General features: G+C 48.6%; 1 protein-coding gene across 3 annotated transcripts in view; it reads left to right on the top strand.

The window, feature by feature from the left end:
* Positions 1–1,217: 1,217 nt before the first annotated feature.
* The window catches only part of VGLL4 (vestigial like family member 4), a 153,072-nt gene continuing 144,062 nt past the window's right edge, over positions 1,218–10,227 (top strand). The window contains exon 1 of one of the 3 annotated variants that reach the window (XM_061197276.1): positions 1,218–1,269. The gene's annotated coding sequence lies outside the window, so the exon portion shown is untranslated. Of the gene's footprint in view, positions 1,270–2,071; positions 2,356–2,736; positions 2,777–10,227 lie in introns of those variants that run through there. The other 2 variants (XM_061197274.1, XM_061197275.1) reach the window with 2 other exon arrangements.

Below are 10,227 nucleotides of genomic sequence, written 5' to 3'. Positions count from 1 at the left end.
CCTCATTCCACGTCCTAATCTGGCAGGATGAAACCTCCTCTCTATGATCTTTCTCAGGATTTTTTTCCCCTAGTCTGAGACTATTGATGAACTAAAATGGAGTCTAAGTTAAAATCTCTTTGGGAAGACTGGGAGCCTTCCCGAGCTTTAATCTGTGCACTTTAATCTGGGAACCAGGAAAGCAGGCGTGGTTATGCTTGGGTCAACTTGTCACCTGGGTCATCCTATCTCCATTGGCCCTGTGTGGACAGCAGGAGAGTGTATTTCACAGGGGGCCGCAAGACCGTGGCTCGGGTTCAGGCAATGCCTCTCCGCGGTTTAGGTAAACCTAATCTCGCTGTAAAATGGAACTATCTATACCTGTCCTGCTCCCCAACCCGGGGCTAAGATCAAATGATATAACAGGCTGTGACCCGATATAATTGGATGAGGTAATAGATAGGAAAACAGTTTGAAAACTGCAAAGCATTTCCCCCCAGCATTAATGTAAGCCGGTATTTGTTTCTGTTATCCTTCCATCTCAGCAGAGCCATCTCCCAGGGAAAGCCCTATAGCAGGAGCCCCTAATAATGACTGAGGTTTGAGAACAGCCAGAAGGCAAGCAACATGAAGCCATTTCAAGCAAACCAGAGGAAGTCCAGTCCCTGACTATTTATTTTATGAAGTTAGCGGCTGGATACGTTAAGCAAATGTTTTCTTAATTGTGGCAGTATGGGAGAACAATGGGGCAAGGGCTGCCGGGGACCGGGGAGAATCAGGCCTCCACCTCTCCTACCCACACCCCGAAATCTCCAGAGAATGACAGGAAAAAATTAAAGACAGGGCTTTTCTTTTCGTGGTCACATGTCTACGCTGCTGCTGTAATAAGAACCTGCACCGATTAGAAATGTTTCGCCCCCTCCTCTCCGCCCCTTCCCGGGCACGTTCCGGAGCAGACCGGGCTATGGACTCCGGGAGTGTGCCAGACACAGCAAACACCGGTGTGTGAGCGGCTGGAGGGGGCTCTTTCCACCCCGAACTCTCTGCCTTCCTCCTCGGTTCCCTCCCTTCCACACTGACTTCATTTACTAGGACTTCCTCCTCCGGGCGAGGGAGGGGGAGGAAAGACGCTGCCGTGCGCCTGTGGGGTGTGTGTGGAGTACGGGGTGTAAAATGCTGTAATGAGAGGCAGCCGAGCGGCGTCTGAGAGCCCTGGACTGCAGCAGCCGTTCTGATCGCGGTGGCACCTGAGCGCTCACCTCCCCAAGCAAGTGCGACCTGTCCCTTCAGGTGCGTGTGTGGTCGCCGGCCTGTCGGGCAGAGCGGCTGGGGGTGTGCGGGTCACGAGAGGGCGAACCAGTGCCCCAGGTCGGCGGCCCGTGGAGCGTGGAGCCCGGGAAGCGGGAAGCGCTGGCGTGCGCGGCGCTCCGGCAGCTGAGCGGGCGTGGACGCCGACCCCCGGGCGCCTTCCCTGGGTAGCTGGGCGAGCCGGTCTGCGCGATAGGCGGGGACGCGTGCGGGTCTGGAGCCGAGGGCGGCGGAGGTGCCGCAGGTCCGGCGCGAATGCGCCGGCACTTGGCCGGCTGCCTGGCGGTTTAGGGGCAGGGAGGTTAAGGGACAGCGGGTAAGGGATCGGGTCGACTGTGGTCGTCGTGGTCACGTGTGCTGTGTCCACCGGATGCGAGAGCCTACTGTGTGCGTGCGGGGGGGGGGCGGGGAGGCATGCTGGCCCGCAGCTGCGAGCCCCTGGGCGCGCACGAGAGGTTCGTTTATGTTCGTGCGTGTGCACCAAAGCTGTGTTCCCGCTGCCTGGGCCTCTGGGGTCCGGTCCGGTGTCTGTCAGAGGCTGGTACACACCGCGTGCGCCGGGTCCACGCGCTCCCCCGGGTCGAGCGCAGCCCGGGCCCCCTACGGACGTTGGCCGCCCGAACGCGTCTGCATCCGTTGGGTGGGTGCGAGCTGCCGCCAGGCGCGGGGCGGGTGGGGGAGGGGAAATGAGCCTCCCCCGAGCGCGCGAGGCCCCGCCCCCGCCTCCCCGCTGGCTCACCTGGGCCCGGCCCCCACCTGCTGGGCCGGAGGGGCGGGCCAGGGGGCGTGGCCCGGCGGTGCACGGCGGAGCCCGGGAGAGGGCGGGCGGCGCCTCATTCCAGGGATTCCTCGCGCTCCCGCGCTCGCGTCCGCCGCGGAGCCGGCTCGGCGCGCGCCGCCCGTGTGTGCGTGTGGGTGTGCGGAGCGGCGGGGGTCGGTGCGGGCGCGAGGGCGCCTGCGCGTCGGCGCGCCCCCGGAGTGTGCCCGGTCCCGCGCGCCCCGTTGTCCCGCCCCTGTCCCCAGCGGGGCCGGCCGGCCCGAGGCGGGCGCGCCCAGAGCCGCCCGGCGGTGAGTGCGGGAGAAGGGGGCAGGGCGAGGGCTGGCTTGCGGGGAGCTCAGGGGTGGACTGGCTCGGAGCGGGACGGGGGCGTCCTCCTGGAAGGACCGACGAGGCGGCTTGTTCTTGCGGCGCAACTTGAGGCTCCTGGTGGGAACCGAAGCGCCAGGACTCCCGGAGGGAGAGGTCTAGCGTCTGGAGTGGAAGCTGTCCTGGGAGTCGGCGGCGAGGGGCCGGGCGGGGGGGCCCGCGGCCTGTAGCCCCTTGGTCGTGGCCAGCGGCAAAGAACGGCTGTGGTGCGGGACCGCGGGACATGGCAGAGGATGGGCAGCTGGGATCGGCTCTTTCCACTCTGTATACTTCCTGCCCCCTTTCCAAAACAAAACGGCACACTCTTCGTGCAGTGAGTGCAGGCCTCGCCGCAAAGCAAAGGTCTTGTCCTTTTTTGTTTTGCTTAAAGTCTCCTTTAATTCATCGCACTAGACCTTTAAATCTCTTAGGTTAGGATGACAGCACTGTTGGGGCCGCTGGTCTTTATGCGCTTTAGTTGGCATGTGTTCGTCTGTTCAAGCCAGCTGACTTAAAAAAATCGGTTTCACTTTGATCATTGGTGCTGTGTGTTTGCTAGTCGTTATTTCCTTCTCTGCGGTTAATAAGAACCAGCAGCCTGGGGGGCGGGGGTGGAGGCGGCTCTTCTAGTTTTTACCAGCGGTTGGTTGCCCCCTCTATTTGAAAGGTACTGTCTCCTGTAGAGTTTTATCTTTCTTTTACGAACCCAAGCCTACCTTGACGAAAGTGAAGGCTCTCATTTGTTTCCTCTGAACTTTCGAAGACAGAGGCAACACATGTTAATTTTCCTATTAGTATTTGAAGGTCAGTTTTGCGTTCCATTTTAGCATACCAAACTTTTAACTCTTTGCACTAGCCTCCCAGTCCGCAGACTTGCAATGTTCATTGTTTCCTGCTTGCAGCTGATGAAGTCTGCGCATGGGCGTGAGGGGAGTAGCGTGGGTCGTTTAAAGAGCGCTTAGGGGTCAGCGCCTCAAGGCTGTACTGGGGGCGCGATCTTGGAACAAGTTATTTATCATCTATCTCTAAATCTCAGTGCTCTCATTTAAATAATGGGTTTAGGAATACTCAGAAGTTTGTTGTCTTGTACTCAAGACAGTTTTGTGTGTGTGTGTGTGTGTGTGTGTGTGTTTTCTGTGTGTTTCCTGATGCATCTGGCTGAAAAGTCATCTCCGTCCTGTTAGAAATGAGGTAAACCCCTCAATTTGTTGTTTGACTTTGGCAACATTTTAATCCCAGGCTAATTTCCCCCGCCACGGTTTTTTCACACTTCTGGGCAGCCTGCCTTTGCTTTCCATTTGGAAGGGAATGCAAACTAATTTTTATGTTGACCAAAACACAATACAATTAAGAAGATAATTCTGCTATAAATAACCATGAACTACATTCCAAAACTGTGAATGTTGTAGTAAAAACAGCTCTGGCTTATTTCTGGAGACACGAGTTCAAGTCCTATCCCTGTCACCTACTAAGTTTGTGACCAGAAAAAGTTACTTCTAGTTAACATGTGTGCTTTTATTTTCCTCTGTAAGAGGGTGATAAAATCTGTTCTGATACATCACAGAGTTAATTACAGGGAATAGTGTGCTTTGAAAAGTATTTTGTGTTATGTTATTTATAAAAGTCTTTGAAGACTTGAAAGAGCTTCATAAAACACGGTTGTCACCACTTTTCCCACCGATTTAGAACTATGACTTTACCTTAAGATTTTAACACTTCTTACAAAACGATAATTATGAGATGAAAACTTTCCCTTTCAAATGGTCTGTTTGACAAGAGTTCTGCAGTGTGAAATTCCTTTTAACTCCTTAGGGAGTCAGCCTTGTCATCAACCTCTGGTGGTTGCCCAAACAAATCCAAAGGAAGATTTTACTTTGTGTTTCTTCCAGGTGTCTCTCCTGGATAGTTTTGTTGTGCAACTTTTAGTTTGCCTTAATAAAATAATAAGTCATATAACCATACTCCAAGTTGCTTTGCAACTTTGAGTATGACTTAATAAAATAATGAGTTGTCATAAGTTTAGGAGGTAATAGTCAAATACATTGGGAAAATTGTAATATAACTAAAATGATGACACTATGTGGCAATTTTAACATATCAAGTTGTCTCTTCATTGCTTGTGTTAGACAAGCTGTTGCAGTTATGGGAACCTGGTGAAAGGGTTTTTTTTTTTTTTTTTTGGTTAAGAAGTTTCTGTAAGGTATGTTGACTGAGGCTCGTTTGTGATTCTTTTAGGGAGCCTCTCTGAAGTTAATCGAGTTTATATGTGGGAGCTTAAGAGAAGAGAAAAGGGGATAATATCAATCAGTCTCTAGCCATTTAGGATCTGTCCACATTAAAACAACAAACAAAAAACCCAACAACTTAGAAATCAGACTGCCAGATCTTGATAGTATAAACTGCCAAGGTAGGGAAGGAAGGAGTGTATGCATGAAGTGCTGAAATCTGAAAAATTCTTTCAACCTGGGCTACACCGTAGTAGCTTTTTTGCAAAAGAAGAAACCCTTGTAGAATGTGCTTTCAGTATCTCAGGCCTCAGGTCTTATAACCAGATACGTCAATCCTCATTGTTCGTGGATTCCTGTATTTGTGAATTTGTCTCCTCACTAAAATTTATTTGTATCTCCAAATCAGTACTTGGGGCAGTTTCTTCCTAGGCACAGTGGTTCAGTACTCACTAATTTAGAGGTCTCAGAGGCTTTATAGAATATAATGACTGCGAATGATGAGAATTTACCATATTTAATGATGCCGATAATGAAAGAGCTTCCTAGTGATGCAACGTGTCATGGGTTAGAAGACTTTTCTAGGCTACTGATAGGCTGGGAGTTGAGATTTTGGTACAGTGGGGAGCTCGACCTGGGTATTATGGGAAGTTTGCCAACTTGGGCTGTGATGCAGGTCCCTGTCTGTCATTCTTGGGTGTAACAGGTCCCCAAGAGGACCTGGTACCTCAGTACTTCTGAATAGGAGATTCTAAGTATCCAAGTAAAATAAATGGCAAGAACAAGCATATCCAGAGTAAACTAGAAATGCCAGAGAGTTTCTTTTATTTCCTATGAGGTGCTGTAGAAGGCCGAGGTATTGAAAATGAAGAGACAGGTTCACAGTAGCCTAAATATGAGAAAGAAAAGGACAGTTCATTGTTTGTTTGACAACCGTGTTGAAAAATCGTGGCAATTGGTAGTCTGCTCAAAAAGTCCAGATTTGAATTTTATTTTTCCTCTTTGGACAGAGTGGTGGTGTCATTGTGGGCCCACATACAGGCACTTTCCAGGGGGCACTTCAGGGAGATGGATGAACTTCAGCCAGCAGTAAGAATTTTACACCAGCGTTGGGCAGCCTCACATAAAGGACATGAAATACGCTATAACCTGAGTTTGGTTTTGCAGCTTTAAGTCTATACAGGTGACCCTGACAGGCACACGATTGCTTTCATACAGTCCGTGTGTTTGCACAGCTGACACTGATGCCAAACTGTGTTATAGTAATTAAGGATTTTACTTATTGTGTGGTAGCACCGTTGGGCAGCTTCTGTTGCCAGGGTCATCAAGATGACTAAATATCACATCCCTGCAGTCCCCACCTTGGGGAGGGGGTTGCTGAGGAGGCCCATAGAGCCTTGGGCCATTTTAGCCTCAGAAAACCTAAGGTGGTTGAGTTGAGCATTTGTGCAAGGATTTCATCCAGACTGGTACTCGTTTTTCAGCCCAGCTAACTCTGTGTCGATGTGATGGGAGGTGGAGATGAGCAGGAGACAGAGCTAAGTTGATGGCAGGCACCTGAGGTTACCTTGTTCCTGATACCTGATGTGTCCCACCGGTGGGGAAAGAGATGGATGGCTGCCTAGCCTATAGACCTGCCCTATTGAGGTTTCACGGGAGGGGGGAGGGGCGTTAAACCCTTACAGGAAGGGTACACACCTTGTACTAACTTACTGAATTCTTTAGTTTTCTAGGACGGGGCTGGGGGGGTGGGGGAGGAATTGCCAACACAGCTGGCTCTCATCCTGGGACTTATGCTTGAGGTTGACAAGCACCTGAAAGAAGCCTAACAAGGGGTTTTACACAGATATATTTTTAATTCTCTGGAAATAAGCATAGAACATGTAGATGTGTTGTTCAGATTTCAGACATTTGGCCTTCAAATGAATTTTCAGAAATGATTATGTGTAGAAATAAGGAATTGGATATAAGGGGAAGTCAGGCATAGTCCTTCTGACCTTGTACCTGGTAGGATGCTTCAAATTACAGCAAGACAGGTCTATAATTCATGTCTGGCACATGCCTCGATAAGGAAAGCTAGACAAGCAAAGGGTCCAGACCATTGAAGGAGTATTTTGAATAAGGACTGGTTTCTATTTAGGAGTGTGCCATACAATTTAAGGTTGTGAGAAATACAAACAACACGGTGAAAGTTTTCTAATACCATTCATTGAACCTTCGGAGTTATCCCCTGGAGTGTAATAGCAGGTTGTCTTGAACATGACTAAGTAGGAACCATCCTTCCTGAATACTGAACCGGCTCTTGGAGCTTCAAGTCCTCAGGGCTGATGTTAATTCCTGTGTGGCCGGGGCCCCGGGGATCCTATGGCGTTGCTGCCAGTGTTGTCTGCCCCAGTCTCACCAACCGACTTGGTGTGAGAATCTTCTTACCTGCCTTGGTTACTGTTCCTGTGACTCTGTGCCGCGCTCTTTTCAAAGAAAGTGAAACATGTCCTGGTTTTTGTGTTCCTAGGAGAGGAGGGCTTGTCTTCCTTTGCTTTCTTTAGAAATTATCAGATTATTGCTTCATATATATCTCAAGGTATAGGGGAAAGAGCACAGGGCTAGAAGTCTAGCTGGAAGGTATTCTTTATTTTTGGGGTTTTTTTTTAGATAAGCTAAAAAATTGCTTTTCTCCAAAAGGTCTGTATGAAAATCAGCTGAAAAATAGTTAAAATAGCGTTGGATGGTGAGTCAGGCGACTTGGATTCTAGAGTTAGCTTCTTCAGGAAGTCACTTATATTCTTGGCACCTTGCTTTTTCATCTGTAGAAAAATATAATAATCCTATCTGTGAGGATCAGTAAGCTAATGTATGTGAGTGTGTTACTAAAAGTATAGGCCGCGCAGCTGTAAGGTGGCAGAATGTGAATGTATTTCCCACTTGAGTTGATTGGGCATTGTCAGTTACGTTGTATCATTTAATCCACATGCCAAGCTTGTGACCTTGTGAAGTAGGCAACGTTGTTACCATTTTCTTTAGGTGTGAACTTGTGCCCAGAGGGGTTAAATGGGCCCCACAATTGGTGTTAGGCATTTAGAGCAAAGTCTAGAGCATCATCGGCTTTCCGCGATGATTGATTGAATGAGTTCAACGTATTAAATTGGGGCTCAGACTTAGGTTTTCTTTTTTTTTTTTTTTTTTTTTTTTTTAAATTTTACACTTTATTTATTTATTTTTGGCTGTGTTGGGTCTTCGTTTCCGTGCGTGGGCCCTCTCTAGTTGCGGCGAGTGGGGGCCACTCTTCATCGCGGTGCGCGGGCCTCTCACTATCGCGGCCTCTCTTGTTGCGGAGCACAGGCTCCAGATGCGCAGGCTCAGTAGCTGTGGCTCACGGGCCCAGCCGCTCCGCGGCATGTGGGATCCTCCCAGACCAGGGCTCGAACCGGTGTCCCCTGCATTGGCAGGCAGACTCTCAACCACTGCGCCACCAGGGAAGCCCAGACTTAGGTTTTCTGATGCTAAAGTCCCGGCTCTGCTGATTTAACAGATGGTAAAGTGTGAGAAGAAAAAAGGGTTACACCAGTGAGAGAGGTTTTGAGCAAGAAGAACAGAGGGATGACCTGAGAATTGGATGGATGTTAACAGAGACAATCTGTGTGTGTTGCCAGAAGTTAGTGGGGCATCAGTTGGACACGCTATGGAGAAGAAACAGCCAGGAGGTTAATTCACGTCTACTTGATGTGCCTGAAGCTATGCTTGCGCGTGGCCACCAGAATCTGGTGACGATTCGGTATGAAATTTCATTTCAGTTAACCTCATTGAGACTCACAGCTGGCCACATCGACCACAGAGTGATCCGCATTTGGTGTAAGTTGCTCAGGGCAGGGGGTTCATGTTTTCTTTTCTGCAAAGTCTCTATGTAGTGTTTGCCAGACATAGGAGATACCCAGTGAAAGCCTCTGAATTCTTGATGGCCCCAAGGGCCACACACCCCCTGCCATAGTGAGATACTTCATACTGTAGGCTTGTCCTACAGTTATATTTCTTAGCTGAGGCCAAGTTAGATTAGCTCAGGAAGTGGTCCTGATAGAGTGATGGGACAGGGCCAGCAGGAATTAGGGATACTGAAGAGTATGCATCTGGGAGTTGGACGTGCCATCAGGATCCCAGGATAGTGATATCTTCCTATTTCAGGTTTTTGGTCAAGTGACAGTGTGGCAGGGACATCAGGAGGTTTGAATGGGCCTCTCCCAACCTCCACTGGTTTCCACCTCTGGCCAAGACTCGCACTCTTTCCTAAATTACACTGTAGTTGGGCCAGTGTTACTGGAGGAGCTGTGCAGTGAGCCAAGCTTGGTGCTGTAGTTTTCACCTTGGAAATCTCCTTGGAACACTTCTATGACGTATCTTGAAATTCTGTTCCCTTGCCTGAAAAAAACAAAACAAGACTAATACACCCCATAATTCTATTCCCAAGATAGGAGTTCATGTCCTCTTGTTGATCAGGAAAAAAAAAAAAAAAAAAAAGACGGTCCTTTGTGGAAGTCCAGAATAATGGTGTTCAAATTTAGAGCTGAGCTTTTCATTAGCACCGAATATCCCTAAAATATAGTAGCTTTATCACTGATACCTGTTATTCCCTAATTCTCACTCTTAAGCTATTTGGAAGAATGTATTATCGGGGATAAGGGAGCTTCAGGAAAGGAATATGGGCTGGCAGAGAAAATACCGACCATTGCCTGGGGAAAAAAAAAAAACCCAAAAAACAAAATATGTGTTCTCTTCACCATGAGTTATGTTCAGAATTGACAGCAACCACGAAAAAAAGATGAATGGATAGACCAGAAACGGGTTGCAGTGCAGTAGAACCCTTACAGATGAACTTGATGTCTTTTTCCAGAAGCACATTCCTCTCCCTTTTATGGGGTTATTATGTTCCAGGTGTCAGCGTTTTAAGTGATTATGTTTTTGGTGATCACGATATTGTAAAAACTATCACGCTGACGGGAACACATCACTGGCTTGTACTTAGATTGATTTTCCAGATGCCGTGTAATCTTTTGCAAAAGCTCATAGATGATTTATGGTTCATAAAGGATATAAAATAAACCAGACATGTCGCTCCCCTGTTTAAAACCACTCAGACCATTCAAGGACTTTTCACTGACTAAAGAATAAGATCTCAGCTTTGTCACACCCTGCAGAGAACGCGTGATCCGGCCCGTGCCCACTTCCCCGCCTCGCCCAGTCCTCTTGCTGTGGTCATGGGAGCCCCCCCGCGTCCACAGGGCCAGCTTGGTCTCCCTCCTACGTCCCCCTTTACAAGCCCAGTTCCTCTCATCCTTTAGGTCTCTCATCTCAGAGGAATCTTCTCTGTCTCAAGTAGTGGCCAGTGCCCTTTTTCTAGTATGTTTACCAGCATTTGCAATTTATTTAATATGTTTGCCTTTGTTTTGACACATAATTATTATTATTATTATTTTTTATAAATTTATTTGTTTTATTTATTTTTGGCTGTGTCGGGTCTTTGTTGCTGTGCATGGATTTTCTCTAGTTGCGGCGAGCGGGGGCTACTCTTCGTTGCAGTATGCGGGCTTCTCATTGTGG

This window comes from Eubalaena glacialis, chromosome 7 (genome assembly GCF_028564815.1).
Source record: "Eubalaena glacialis isolate mEubGla1 chromosome 7, mEubGla1.1.hap2.+ XY, whole genome shotgun sequence".
NCBI lineage: Eukaryota > Metazoa > Chordata > Mammalia > Artiodactyla > Balaenidae > Eubalaena > Eubalaena glacialis.
The sequence above is the reverse complement of the archived record's forward strand: the minus strand, read 5'-3'. Positions and strand labels throughout refer to the sequence as shown.